Source organism: Myotis daubentonii, chromosome 2, assembly GCF_963259705.1.
Source record: "Myotis daubentonii chromosome 2, mMyoDau2.1, whole genome shotgun sequence".
Classification (NCBI taxonomy): domain Eukaryota; kingdom Metazoa; phylum Chordata; class Mammalia; order Chiroptera; family Vespertilionidae; genus Myotis; species Myotis daubentonii.
In genome coordinates this window covers 98,613,741-98,629,555 of record NC_081841.1, presented here as the reverse complement: position 1 = coordinate 98,629,555, position 15,815 = coordinate 98,613,741, and the positions used below count along the sequence as shown (strand labels likewise).

The 15,815-nt window shown below is 43.4% G+C and overlaps 1 long non-coding RNA gene across 1 annotated transcript; it reads left to right on the top strand.

The window, feature by feature from the left end:
* Positions 1 to 55: 55 nt before the first annotated feature.
* Positions 56 to 15,491, top strand: LOC132228092 (uncharacterized). The gene is made up of 4 exons (XR_009451286.1): positions 56 to 997; positions 1,157 to 1,320; positions 1,778 to 2,195; positions 13,560 to 15,491. It is a non-coding gene; the product is annotated as an uncharacterized LOC132228092 (long non-coding RNA).
* Positions 15,492 to 15,815: the final 324 nt, after the last annotated feature.

Sequence of the window (15,815 nt, the reverse complement as noted above, 5' to 3'; positions counted from 1 at the left end):
GCCCGCCCCCACGGCCGCACGTCGCCGTGACTCGCACGCGAGGCGGTAAGACCCAATAAGACCACACCTTGAGCGCAGCCGCACTGGCGAAAACCGGAAGCTGCTTCTCGGACCGCAGAACCTGGGTGCATCCTGGGAATTGTGGTTCAGCCTGGGGCTCAATGAAAGCTGTGCTGCGCGTCCAGGGACCAAGAGGAAACGCTCCACTGGCGCGCACATAAATTCCCTTCGTTTGTTTCCCTCCCACCGATGAGGAAAGCGGTTTAGATCAGAAGAATCGGGGCCTTCCTAGTTGGGGGACGCTTTTCCCAGTCTCTGTGGATACGGGTCACACACACCTTGGGCAGAAGCCAAAATTTAGGGGTTTAAGCGAGATCGAGTGTTTCTGCCAACGGCCAATATATTGTTAGACGTCGTCTCTGAAAGCTTCGGAAATAAATCCGAAAGCATTAGCCGAATCTTTCCCAAAACAAAAGCGTTTGCCTGTTAAATACTGTGTCCATTTACCCAAAATGAGTGATTTTTTTTCTACATGTGAGCTTTTAATTGAGCTCTAACTTAGAAAACAAGAGCAGGTTTGGTTACGTACTTATTCTGGAAGAAAAGGAAGTACAGTATAGGAGCTGGCATAGAAAAATGTTTTCACATTCAGTTCTAAGAGGAATTTATCATACTCTGAAGAGGTCATTGTCTTAAATGTCAACACTCTTGCTATTGACTAAATGAAATCCGTAGCTTTCAAGAACATCTATGCCCATGGCTGTGCTTCCATTGGACCACAGCAACAGAAAACAAAGGATGCCCGAAGAAGCTTCACAGAAAAAGCTTCATATCAGTATAAGACCTTGAGTCTGATATGCGCGGAAAAAATAAAAATGGAGAACTCTTCAACTTGGAAATGTAAATTCTAAGAAGTTATTAAAGTTACTAAAATCACACCAAAAAACATGAATAATATGGTCTTCACACAGGTATTTGAGAGCTAAAGGCCACCCAGGTAAGCTTGAAAGATAAAATTAGTATAAGTAAAATTATTAGAACTAAATTTAAAGGAACTAATTCCCTTCAAGTAGTAGTTTACATTGAAAATATTAATTATGTTTTTTAATTTCCATAATTTGTAAAGACATAACAATAATGTCATCTATTTTTCTAGGTAAAAACAAACTTTTGAGATTGAAATCAAGGAAGACATACACCTCCATAACAATCAGAAACAGAATACAGTGCCTTTGAATAGAAAACTTGATCCAGTATGCAAACTCACATAGGGCAAAAATGAGAACAAGAACCTGAGGCTTAATAAGAGGTCTACTAAAGGTGACAGAACTATATAAAAAAGACAATTAAAAAAGAGATCAGGGATTTCAGATCTTTTCTGCATAGTTCTCTCAATCTTGCTTTGACAAAACGCTCTACTCAAAGAGCTTCCTCTGGAACACTCCATTGTATGCTAAAACATGTGAGAATGAGCCTTAATGTTTTCCCATCAAGATTTTACCTATCCTCTGTCACCTGAACCCCAACCCTTTTTCAGCTAATGAGGATGTTGCCACCATCCTTAACCTAAGGGACAATCCCACGGCCATGGCTTCCTTCACCACATCCCATACCTAAATGCCACCATTACGTGTTCCAAAGCAGATTTTTCTGGCTTCTCTCGGCCACTAATTTTTATATGCTGTCTTCTGACTAGAACCAAAGGGAATTCAGTAAAGTCTTATATCCTCCAGTGTCATCTGAGGACCCATTTTTATGGTGTCACACTTCTCCACAGGAAGTGGAGCACCTTGGTGCTACATCTTCTGCAGCACCAAGGAAAAAGTCCCTTTCACCCTGCTCCCCATACTAGCCACCAGTGACCCAACAGTGCTCTGTGGCACAGCTAGTCTGATGTAGTCACCTCCACAATTATCAGATGTTGACAAGGCGAACGCATCACTGGGTGAGTAACATTCATAATCCAGTTGCAGATATCCCCGAATGAGACTTCAGCGACACTACAATATTTTGCTGAAATGATGATATTGGACTTGGTCTAGGGACAGACTTATCCTCCATTGTGATATGCAAGCCAATAGCCAATGAGAATTGGAGATATATCTAAAGCAGCAATTTTCAACAGTTACGCCAGAAGTATTATTAAAACATGCAATACCTGACTTTGGCAAGTCACTTTGGAGCAAAAAGGACAGGTAATTACTATCATTATTATCTTGTAAATCAATCAAAATTATACCTATTTTTTGTCAGATTGGCAAAAAAAAAAATGTTTTTTTTCAGTGTGCTGCAGAATTTTAGTAATTAATTTATGTGTGCCATGAGATGAAAAAGGTTGAAAATTGCTGATCTAAAGCAACAAGCAAATGGAAGTGAAGCTTTCAAATTCTTAAAGGTAAAAAAAAAAAATCCTAGACCCCATTGTAAATTTAACTTGAGATCATAACTGGTTTTTGTTGCTTCTCCCATAAAGAAAAGAAAAATGATTTCATTTATTATATTTTAAAAAATTACTATTTTAAGAAGAAAAAAACAAATTATTTGGCCAGTGAAAACCAAAATTAGTAATCTTCTTTGTGCTGTGTCTACAACTTTTCCAAAAAAATTACAAAGGGAAATTAACAGCTTCATAATTACAAAATACTTAAAACTAGCCTGAAGGACAAAATGGAAGATGGACCATAAAAGAGGTAACCCCTGCCACCCAAAAAAGAGCAAGAACTGTCAAATCAGTCTCTGTGATTGTCTCCTATGTATGCTGTAGTAGAGAAAAACCTTCCTTCCACCCTCATAGAGTCTGTGGCTAGCCTAAGAATTAAGCTGACATAAGACAGATTAGCGGGAGAAAAACTTATGTTTATTTAATATTTTTATCTACACACAGGGGTCTTTAGAAGGAAAACAAAGACCCGAAGAAGTAGTTAAACTCAACAGCTTATAAACCTTTTTTCAAAAAGAATGGAAAATTGTGGGGATGTGACAAAGCAAAGGGACTTGGACTAAGGACAGTAAACTATGGGACAATGATTAGGAAATATACAGGAGAAACTAATGGGAGATTGAGGTTACTTTATTTTATTTATTTTTTTTATTGATTTTATTTATTTTTTAAACTCTTTATTGTTGTAAGTATTACAGATGTCTCACTTTTTCTCCCATTGCCCCCCTCAACCCCATTCCCACTCTGCCCCAGGCCTTCCCCCATTGTCTATAGGTAATACATATCTATAGATATAAAAGCCTAAGCAACCAGCCAACTGGTAGCTACGATGCACATTGACCACCAAGGGGCAGATGCTCAATGCAGGAGCTGCCAAGCTGAGGTGACTTGGCAGCTGCAATTCTCGGGTGACACACCCAGAATCAGAAAGGAGGGAGCCTGATTCCAGGTTGTGTCACCCAAGAACCGCCCTCTCGCAATCTGGGACCCCTCGGGTTATGTTGGAGAGCTGGTTTCGGCCAGATCCCCCCAGGAGAGGTCGAGGGACCCCACCGGTGCACGTGCACCAGGCCTCTAGCCCATTGGCTCCCCTCTTCAGGTCTGACTCCCCACCGGGCCTGTAGCCCATTGCAGAGGTCATGGGTCTGGCCCTTACAGATACTTTTCTTTCTTTTTTTTTCTTTTTCTTTTTTAAAAATATATTTTATTGATCTTTTACAGAGAGGAAGGGAGAGGGATAGAGAGTTAGAAACATCGATGAGAGAGAAACATCGATCAGCTGCCTCCTGCACATCTCCCACTGGGGATGTGCCCACAACCCAGGTACATGCCCTTGACCAGAATCGAACCTGGGACCTTTGAGTCCGCAGGCCGACGCTCTATCCACTGAGCCAAACTGGTTTCTGCTACAGATACTTTTCGACTCAGTTAGCTAAATGATGAGACACACAGACCTACTGGTTGTGGCACCGGCTTAATATCGATTTCCAGTGGAGGCAGTGAATTTTCCCGCTACCACTCTCAGCTGGGAAACCGGCAGTGGCTTCCCTCCTTCCAGGTGGACAGCAGAGCCAGGGCAACCTCCAGGGAGGGAAGGCGGTGAAGGAACAGCTCAGGTGGGAAGAAGAAGGTTCCTGCCACCACAGGACTCTGCCTGGGCAGAAGGGCCTGGGTGGGAGCCTGACATTGAGCAGGGTCCTGCCCTAGGCTGACTAGGTTCCAGGCTAAGTAAATCCTGTTTGCTGAATGATTGCATTTTGCAGCTAAATGCCCACAAGTCATCAGTTACTGCCAAACTTAGGATGAAGTGAGATGAAAGAAGTGATACAGATATAAAGAGAAAGTGAGATAATATTGGGAAAAGAGAGGAGAGAGCCCAATTCTGGGGTGCGTCACCCGAGAACCACCCTCTCGCAATCTGGGACCCCTCGGGGATGTCAGAGAGCCGGTTTTGGCCCAATCCCTGCAGGCCAAGCCAAGGGACCCCACCTGAATCTGTGCACCAGGCCTCTAGTCTATATATATGAAAGTCTAAGCAACCATCCAACCATTCGACTGGTATCTATGACACACACTGACCACCAGGGGGCAGATGATCAACACACAGGCATGGAAACATGGAACAGACTGATGAATCTCAGAGGGAAGCAGGGAGCAGGGAGGGCGGGAAGAGATTAATCAAAGATCTTATATGCATACTAGAGGCCCAGTGCACAGATTCATGCACTGGTGGGTTCCCTTGGCCTGGCCTGAGGGGATCGGGCCGAAACCAGCTGTCCGACATCCCATGAGAGGTCCCAGATTACAAGAGGGTGCAGGCTAGGCTAAGGGACCCCACCAGTGCACAAATCCGTGCACCAGGCCTCTATTATGCATATAAGATATTTGGTTAATCTCTTCCTGTCCCTCTCCCCTCAACCCTCTGAGTTTCCTCAGTCTGTTCCTTGCTTCCATGCCTTTGATTCTATTTTATTCACCAGTTTATTTTATTCATTAGATTTCTTGTTCATTTATTTTGATTTTTAAATTTAATTGTTGATAAATATGTATTTGTTGCCATTTTATTGTTCATAGTTTTTATTTCTTCTTCATTGAATTCTCTTCTTAAAGAATACCCTTCAACATTTCATGTAACACTGGTTTGGTGGTGATGAACTCCTTTAGCTTTTTCTTGTTTGTGAAGCTTTTTATCTGACCCTCAATTCTAAGTGAGAGCTTTGCTGGATAGAGTAATCTTGGTTGTAGGTCCTTACTATTCATCACTTTGAATATTTATTCTTTTGTTTGTTTGTTTGTTTGAATATTTCTTGCCACTCCCTTCTGGCCTGCAAAGTTTATGTTGAGAAATCAGCTGACAGTCATATAGGCACTCCCTTGCAGGTAACTAACTGCTTTTCTCTTGCTGCTTTTAAGATTCTCTTTTTGTCTTTAGCCCTTGGAATTTTAAATATGATGTGTCTTGGTGTGGTTCTCTTTGGGTTCCTCTTGTTTGGGACTCTCTGTGCTTCCTGGACTTGTAAGTCTATTTCTTTCACCAGGTAGGGGAAATTTTCTGTCATTATTTCTTCAAATAGGTTTTCAATATCTTGCGCTCTTTCTTCTTCTGGCACTCCCATAATGTGAATGTTGGTATTCTGGAAGTTGTTCCAGAGGCTCCTTACACTATCTTCATATTTTTGGATTCATTTTTTCTTTTTACTCTTGCTTCCTCATATTCCAAATCATTTATTTTACTCTCATACTCCTCTACTCTACTGTTAAATCCCTGTAAATTTACCTTTATTTCAGTTAGTGTATGCTTAATTTCTGACTGATCCTTTTTAATTTCTCTGATATTCTCACTAAGACGCCTTGAAAGTCTCATGAAGATCCTTGAGTAACCTTATAACCATGGTGTGAACTCTGTATCCAGTAGTTTGCTTGCTTCCATTTCTTTCATTTGTGACATGTTTCTTTGTCTCCTCATTTTTGACTGCTGCCCTGTGTTTGTTTCTATGTATTTGATAGAGTTGCTATGTCTCCTATATTTGGTAGAGTGGCCTTGTGTAGCAGGTGTTGTAGGGCCTAGTGGCTCAGCCTCCCCAGTCACCTGAGGCACTCTAGATGTGCTCTTGTGTGGGCTGAGTGCACAGTCTTGTAGTTGAGCCTTGATTGCTGCTGTTGTCACTGGGAGGAGTTGACCTCCAGGCCAATTGGCTGGGGAACCAGTTGGACTACAGTGGGAGAGTTGCTATGCAGGAAACACCCCTATGAAACAGGACTTGCTTCAGTGAGGCTTTGGTACTCACTGAGCCTGCCCTTTGAGTGTGTCGCTTGTGGATGTGTAGAGTTGTAATCTGATATGGTCTGAAGATGTCCACCAGGTGCACTGGCTCTAGAGCCTCCAGGGAGGTGCAAAGTCAGCCACTTCCTGGGGCCACCTGGCAGGAGCTACAAAGGGATCTTCAGGTGGCTACTCCTTGCTATTTGTATTGGGCTTGGAGGTGCCCAGGCGAGGCCCAGTTGTGTAGCAAGGCAGGCTGGTGCTTGTGCTGGGTCTTGGGTCTTTTATTGATAGGTTTGGGGCATGCTGTCACCAGCTGCCTCTTGTTTGGGAGATTTTAGGAAAGTCGGAAGCCTGAGCCAGGACAAGCCATTCATATGGAAAAGCTGTTGCAAACAGCTTGGGTAGGGTTGCAAATTGGATGGGGTGGGATCTCAGGGAATCACCAGGGAGGAGCAAACAGTGTACTCCAGGCTGATGGAGACTTTGATATGGCTGCCAGTCAACCCTGTGATTGGGGCAGTTCCAGCACAGGAAAAATGACCCCTGTGAGCACTCCCATCTGGGAGAAAGCCACCCCCAAGTTCCTGCCCTGATGCCAGACAATCCAGTTCCTCCCCATATGTGTCTGGATCCCCCAATGTTGCCTGGTGCAGGGAGTCCAAGTAAGTTTGTGCACCAGACCTTTAAATGGAACACCTGGGTCACCAGCAGCTTCTGTGTCCCTCAGCCAAAATCCCCACTGGTTTTTATAGCCTATAGTTGCAGGGACTTCTCTTTCCAGCTCTGGATCCCTGGGTTGGGGGTCTGGGCTGGAGCTGGCATCCCTTGCTCCTCACAGATGGCCTCTGCAGATACAATCTCCCTCCCAATTAAAAAAATGGCACACATGGGTGTCAGACCAGCCTGTTCTGCTCCTCTGCCCCTCCTACCAGTCTCAAGGTGCTTTCTTCTGTACTTCTCTAGTTGTAGGACTTCCATTAAGCCAGCTTTTAGATGGTTCTGAATGATAGTTTTTTGTATTTTTGTTGTAATTTTGATGTGGATGTGGGAGGCAGCAAGTACAGGTGGTTACCTATGCCACCATTTTGGTTCTCTCGTCTATTTTTATTGATTTTTAGAGAAATAGAGGAAGGGAGAGAAAGAGAAACATCAATTTGTTGTTCCAGTTACTTATGCATTCATTAGTTGATTCTTTGTATGTGCCCTGACTGGGGATTGACTCACTATCTGGCATATCTGGGCAATGCTCTAACCAACTGAGCTACCTGGCCAGGGGCAGGGCCAGAGCTACTTTTAATAGGTTTCTTTGTATAGGTCCATTTGGCATCAACTCCCAGTCTCTCGTGATAATGTCAATAGAAAAACATCCAAACCTGTAGAGAATTTTTATAAATTTCTTTCAGCCAAGCAGAGGATCTTGAAAGCAAGATGTCAAGGGGACTGAGCAAAGTGCTTCAGAAAATGCAGTTTACAATTTCTTATATGCATTTGGAATTAAGGAAGGAACATAAATAAGATTACATGAAGGCAGGGAGGAAAGCAAGGCAGGGGGATGGAATTACAGTATTGTTAGTGAGATTATGTGCTCTATTGAGGGTAGTCTCCCTTCTGAGGGGTCTAAAAAAGAGGATTACTCTAGCATTTCAAAGATGTGTTAACCTAGATCAGCCGTGGGCAAACTATGGCCCGCGGGCCAGATCCGGCCCGTTTGAAATGAATAAAACTAAAAAAAAAAAAAAAGACCGTACCCTTTTATGTAATTATGTTTACTTTGAATTTATATTAGTTCACACAAACACTCCATCCATGCTTTTGTTCCGGCCCTCCGGTCCAGTTTAAGAACCCATTATGGCCCTCGAGTCAAAAAGTTTGCCCACCCCTGACCTAGATGCACAAGAATAGTGGAAAGGGCTTGCATAAGGCAAAAATAAACCTTTTACTAAAGAAGTTATATGCCTGGGGTGTGACTACCTACCATGGCCTGCCCAGATAGAAATTTATATTCAGATCACCCTGTGAGTTTATTTCAGTTAGACTTATTATAGTGCCCTTTTCATCCACAATAAGAATGTTATTCTGAGGTGATGGATGTGTTGAATGAACACAAAGAGTCTAAAGGCTATGGCTAGAAATGAATGATAAAGATTTATTCAAGGGTCTTAGGTTTTACAAACCAGAAACACAGTTAGGCAACAACCCAGAAGTATTCCAAACAAGAAAGAAAGGTTAAGAGTTCTTAGAGTAAAAAGTGCATTCTTGATAATAACAAATGATTCTTAGCCTTAGATTTGACACAGGACAGTTATCAGTCAGATGTCAGTTGGTCTGGAGGATGTGTCACTGGAAAGGGACCAGGCCTGGAGCAGGCCTGCCTCTGGCTGGCCGGTTGTGTGTGGGTTCTTGACTTCACAAAGGAAAGATTTCACAACACAAGTCCAGGTGATTTTGAAGATATGTTTATTAAAGCTGGAGACAGTGAAACAAGGGAAGAAGTTAGGGTAGAAGAAGCAGTGCTCTGCTTTGGCTCTCTAGAAACATTATAGGAAAAAAGTGAGCCATGGTGTGCAAGTCTAGCGGGGATCCTTAGACTTTAGAGAGAAAAGTAAAGATGCATGCCTGAGGGGGAAGAAAGGCATGGGCATGCTCCAGAGATAGGTGGGTCTTTGTCTTAAAGGTTCTTATCTGTTTTATAAAGGAAGGAATTTGGGGGGAGGTTTCAGGGGAGGATCTCAATAGAATATTCATCAACTTTATGCTGCTGCACCAAAATGAGATTTATTCTCTGACTTCAACCTTCTTTTCGTATGGGTGACACATATGGTGAAAGGGCGAGGGCTACACCCTCCATCTTGCCCCAGGGTAAGGGCTACGCCCTCCATCTTACCCTGGATTCTCCATTTTGGGGCAGCCATGTGCTCGGCAAGGAGCTTCTTCCCGGAAGCCTAAGCCGCTGCTAGCCACACCCAGGACTTCTTTAAACTAACCAATGACAATCAAGGAAAGTGAGCGCCATAGATATGACCACATCCTGTGTAACAAGACACTGACTTGCGCCTGGCCAATCGGCAGGGCCCACAGTCCTTTCTCCTCCCCTTACTCCAACCCCCCTATAAAACCTCTCTCCACACAGAGTTCTCTCTCTCTCTACCACTTGGCTTGCCGTTGTGTCGGTGAGTGTGGTCGGGGAGCCGAGCTAGCTCGAATAAAGACTCTTTGCTTTTGCATTGGACTTGGCTGGCTCCCTGGTGGGCTTTTGGGGATCTTGAAATCTGGGCATGACAATGGCACTAATTGGATTTTTGTTATCTATTCCCTGACTAGGGTGACTTATCCTTTGGTTGGGGAGAAGTGTAAACCATTTACTCTTTTAAAAAATGTTTTTATTGATTTTGAGAGAGAGAGATTGATTTGTTGTTCCACTTACTTATGTATTTATTGGTTGATTCTTGTATGTATCCAGACAAGGGATCAAACCCACAGCCTTGGCATATCAACACAATTCTCTAGCCAACTGAACTACCCAGCCAGGGCCTCCATTTACTCTTAAGTGTCCTTGGTGAGGGAAGATAGGATTTTTCAATTTACTACATGGCTGTAACTGCTTGGCCATTTATCTGTCTCAGTTTCCCTAACCCACTGTTCCTGATTTACTAACCTGTGTCAGATGGACTCCAGGAAGTCTGGTCATGTTCATTGGGTGGTCTGGATATATGAACATTCTTTCTTTCTTTTTTACTTAATTCTTTATTGTTTAAAGTACTACATAGGTCTCCTTTTTCCCCCATTGACCTATCCCTGGTCATTCTCACCTTTGGTTGATCCCTGCCTTCCCTCTGAGGTTGGATGGTCTGTTAGATGCTTCTATGTCTCTGGATCTATTTTAGTTGATCAGTTTATGTTGTTCATTATATTCCACAAATGAGTGAGATCATGTGATATTTATCTTTCTCCAACTGGCTTATTTTGCTTAGCATAATGCTCTCCAGATCCATCCATGCTGTTGCAAATGGTAAGAAATCCTTCTTTTTTACAGCAGCATAGTATTCCTTTGTGTAGCTGTACCACAGTTTTCTAATCCGCTCATCTGCTGATGGGCATTTAGGCTGTTCCCAAATCTTAGCTATTGTAAATTGTGTTGCTATGAACATAGGGGTGCATATATCCTTTCTGATTGGTGTTTCTGTTTTCTTGGGATATATTCCTAGCAGTGGGATCACTGGGTCAAATGGGAGTTCCATTTTTAACTTTTTGAGGAAACTCCATACTGTCTTCCACAGTGGCTGCACCAATCTGCATTCCCACCAGCAGTGCACGAGCGTTCCTTTTTCTCCACATCCTCCTCAGCACTTGTCGTTTGTTGATTTGTTGAACAAACCATTCTGACAGGTGTGAGATGGTACCTCATTGTTGTTCTGATTTGCATCTTTCAGATGATTAGTGACTTTGAGCATGTTTTCATACGTCTCTTGGAGTTCTATATGTCCTCTTTTGAAAGGTGTCTATTTGGGTCCTTTGCCCATTTTTTGATAGGATTGTTTATCTTCCTTTTGTTAAGTTGTATGAGTTCCCTATAAATTTTGGAGATTAAACCCTTATCCTATATAACATTGGTAAATATGTTTGCCCATTCAGTAGGCTCTCTTGTTGTTTTGTTGATGGTTTCTTTTGCTGTGCAGAAGCTTTTTATTTTGATGCAGTCTCATTTGTTTATTTTCTCCTTAGTTTCCATTGCCTTAGGAGCTGTACTGGTAAAGATATTGCTATGACATATGTCTGAGATTTTGCTGCCTATGGATTCTTCTAAGATTTTTATGGTTTTGATCTTATATTTAAGTCCTTTATCCATTTTGGGTTTATTTTTGTGAATGGTGTTAAGTTGGCAGTCTAGCTGCATTTTTTGCACATATCTCTTCAATTTTCCCAACACCATTTATTGAAGAGACTGTCTTGAATCCACTGTATGCTCTTGCCTCCTTTGTCAAATATTAATTGAGCATAATGGCTTGGGTTGATTTCTGGGTTCTCTGTTCTGTTCCATTGGTCTATATGTCTGTTCTTGTGCCAGTACCAGGAAGTTCTGAGAACAGTTGCTTTGTAATATAGCTTGATATCTGGTATTGTGATCCCTCCAACTTTGTTCTTCTTTCTCAGGATTGCTGCAGCTATTCAGGTCTTTTTTTATTACATATGAATTTATGGAGAGTTTGTTCTAGGTCTGTGAAATATGCCATTGGTATTTTAATGGGGATTGCATTGAATCTATAGATTGCCTTGGGTGGTATGAACATTTTAATGATGTTGATTCTACCAATCTATGAGCACAGTATATTCTTCCATTTGTTTATATCTTCACCATTTTTTCTTTAGTCTTACAGAGGTCACCCCTGAGGAGCGAGGGGTCCCAGAACCCATTCCAGCCCACCTCTTCAATTCAGGGTTTCAGTCCCAAGAAGAGAAGTCCCCAAAACTTCTGGCTATAAAAACTAGTGTGGATTAAGGCTGAAGGAGTCCCAGGCAATTCCTCTTAAAGGCCCCATGCACAGGACTTACTCCAACTCACTCCCTTTGAGCTCCAGTGCTATGATAGCAGCTTGAGAGGCACCAGAGACATACAGGGAGGAACTGAATTGTCTAGCACCAGAGAAAGAGCTGGGGGCCCCAAAGAGCCCATGGGAAGGCACCATATCTGAGACTCCATCAGCCTGGCTCACACTTTGCTCTACATTGAGGTCCTGGTCCACCCAACTTTCTGGCCCACTGAACCTGTTTCCAATGGCTTTTCCATAGGATGGCCTGTCTTGACTCATACTTCAGATGTTACTAAAATCTCTCAAATAAGCAGCATCTAGCATGCCCTATACCTCTCACTAAGTGGCCCTAAGCCTGGCACTAGCAATAGCCAGCTTTCATTTGAAGCTTGGTTTCACCTGGACACCTCCAAGCCCAGCACAAGTAGCAGTCATCTGCGAATCACTTTGTAGCTCATGTCACCTTGCCCCGGCAGAACACAGGTGGCAGCTGACCTTGGCCTGCACCTCCCATACATGCCCAGACTGGGGCAGGGATTGAGCCTGCAATCAAGGTACTTACCCTTGACCAGAATCAAACCCACAACTCTTCAGCCCAATGGCAGAATCTATAACCAACAAGACAGACTGGCTAGGGTTGAACATTTTTTATATTTTATAAAGATCAGTTTTATTATAGTACTAGAGGCTCGATGCACAAAGATTCGTGCAAAAATAGGCCTGCCTTCCCCTGGCTGCCGGCACTGCCTTCGCTCTCATCCAGAGCTGCCTTTCCGCCTTCGTTCCGGCCGGAGTCACCTTTCTGCCTTCACACACTGCCCAGAGGCCTGGAGCAGCTGGGGCAGTTCAGAACGCCCCCAGCTGCTCTGTGTCTGCGCACATGCTCGCTGCCCACAGGCCCACCATCTTTGTCGGGTTAATTTGCATACCCACTCCTGATTGACTGTGGGCATCATGAAGGGATGGTCAATTTACATATTTGTCTATTATTAGTATAGGTACTTTACATATAATAAAATATTCCAATTTGTAGACAAAAAAGGAATTACACTGAAAGTAACCTCACATGGTAATCTGTTCATAAATTCCTATCTGGCCAGGTCATGGTGGATAGTCAAGTTCCAGGAATATAACCACTTTACTAGGTTTATCTTTGCCTTAAGCAAGCCCTGTCCATTATTTTTATGCATTTAGGCTAACACAACTTTGAAGTAAGTGTAACCACCCGCAAGGGAGCATAATCTTAACTATACTGTAATCCGGTCCCTGCCTTGTTTTCTCCCACCTTCATGGAATCTTTCTTCCTTTTTATTTTATTTTTTTAATATATTTTATTGATTTTTTACAGAGAGAAAGGGAGAGGGACAGAGAGCCAGAAACATTGATCAGCTGCCTCCTGTACACCCCCCACTGGGGATGTACCCACAACCAAGGCACATGCCCTTGACTGGAATTGAACCACAGGCCAACACTCTATCCACTGAGCCAAACCGGTTAGGTCAAGAAATTATATTTTTAGAAGGTGAGGAAATAAAGATGATTTGGGAAATTTAGGGGATTTGCTTAGTATATGGGTATTTGGAAGGGGTAGTTAAATTGGGTCAGATAAGGGATATGAGGAATATTTGGGCAAAGAGTAAGTATGTCCTGGGAGTCTTGCAGTAATCAATAATATAGGGCAGAGGTCAGCAAAGTTTTCCTCTAAGGGACCAGCTAGTAAATATTTTAGATTTTGTGGGTTAAGAGTCAAAGTAAAAGATATTATGGGTGCTTATATAAACTTTTAAAATGTAATCATTAAAATATATTTTAAAAACATTCTTAGCTCTTGGGACATACAAAGCTGGAAGGTGGGCTGCACTTTGGCGATTCCTGATATAGAGCATGACAGGATGGGGTCCTCCCATGGTTCTCAGGGATGTCAGCATGATCAACATGTGATTACTTCTTAACATGCTCCCCCTGGGGCTGATTCTGCTGCGGTGGCTCTAACCTCCACTCCTACCTCCATTGACTATCACTGCCGCAGCACAATAAACAATACAGGACTGTCATCATCCCTTCGCCATTTTCATTCCAAGTACTGCAAGCACTACCTACCATTTCTGAGTGCTTGCTTTCATTCTATGCTCTCCTAACTAGCGTAGAATCATTAGCTCATTTATAGTTTACCATAATCTTGTGAAGCTGGCAGTATTATTTTCATCGAAGAGCTGAGAAAACTGAGACCTAGAAAAATGAAATTCCATTCTGGAGCCAAAGAGTTGGGACCCAAGCATGAGGCCGCCCCGCTGACTTCATGGTCTGCTTTAGCACCAGGACAGGGCACGGAGGTGCACAACTTTCTCAGATTGAGGGTCTGGTCCTTTGGATCAGGGACTCACACGAGGCTTCCAGGGCTGGCGCTCGATAAGCCCAATGTTTATGATTTCAAAACCACATACAATCAGATGTACAATGGTCTCCTTAGGAAAGACAAAGAACTCTGTATGCAGAATGGCATTTTGCACATGTGGGACAGAAGTAAGAGAATCAAGCTCCAGTCAGAAAGGTTCCCGAACTGCAAACGTCTGCTCGACCTGATCCTCACCCGTGAGCTGTGCCAGGACCTTCGGCACATGGAGGACATGGAGAACGAGATGGCCAGCTGCTGCAGGAGTTCCAGGAGAAGGGCCAGCGGCCAGGGCCTGAAACCGCCGTCTTGCGCGTCCTCTTGTTACTGCTTGTTCCTTCCTGACCCTTTTTCTGACTCTGAGGGCTGCAGCCGGTGGAGCCCGCCCCCTACATTTCTACATCTATGTAAATTCCTTTTTGATATGTAGGCTATTCATCGGAATCTTTCTTCTTAATGCATAAAAGAAATGGCAAACTTACTTTCCACAGCATTGGTGATCTTGCTTCCCAGCAATTGTCATCAGCTTAGGTCAAATAAATTCTTATAAAAATTTCCTACAAGTTTGCATATTTCTTACATAAATATTTCCTTGGTGCAGTTAACAAGACTCTGAATGTTGCCCTAGCCGGTTTGGCTCAGTGGCTAGAGCATCAGCCTTGAAGTATCCCAAATTTTATTCCGGTCAAGGGCTTGATCCCTGGCCCTGGGTAGGGTGCATATAGGAGGCAACCAATCGATGTATAACTCTCACATTGGTGTTTCTCTCTCTTTCTGTCTCTCCTCCTCCCTTCCACTCTCTAAAAATCAATAGGAAAATATCCTCCAGTGAGGATTAAAAACAACCAAAAAGACTTTGTACGTTACTGGAAAGGGAAACTGACCCTTGGCAGGTCTGCCTAGCGCCAGTTGGTAGTATGTGGGTTCTTGACTTTGTGCAGGAAATATTTCACAACACGAGTCCAGATGAATTTTAGAGGACGTTTATTAAAACTGGGAACCGAAACAATAAACAACTGGGGAAATGAGCCTAGGCTGGTCTGCTTTGGCTCACTAAGAAGTCAGAGAACCCCACCTAGCATGGCTCAGTGGTTGACGGTCCACCTATAAACCAGGAGGTCACAGTTGATTCCCGGTCAGGGCACATAACTGGGTTGTGGACTTGACCCCCAGTGTGGGGCGTGCAAGAGGCAGCCGATCAATGATTCTCATTATTGATGTTTCTATCTCTCTTTCCCTCTCCCTTCCTCTCTGGAACTAATAAAAATATTTTTAAAAAGAAAGATTTTAAAAAGTCAGAGAAAAGGGGCTTTAGGTGACTTAGGGAGTTTGCCCGGGATGAACTGCTGCTGCCCATTGCTCCTCATTGCAAGCCTTGTGGGGCCCTTAGAGTTTAAGAGGTGTATCAGTATGCATGCCTGTGGGGAAAAAGGGGAGGGAAGGCTCAGGCATGTCCTTTCATTTTGAGGGGTTTTAAAGGCTGCACGTTGCCCTGACCGGTTTGACTCAGTGGATAGAGCATCGGCCTGTGGACTGAAGGGTCCCGGGTTCGATTCCAGTCAAGGGCATCTACCTTGGTTGCAGGCACATCCCCCATAGGAGGTGTGCAGGAGGCAGCTTATCGACGTTTCTAACTCTCTATCCCTCTCCCTTCCTCTCTGTAAAAAAATCAATTATATATATATAACT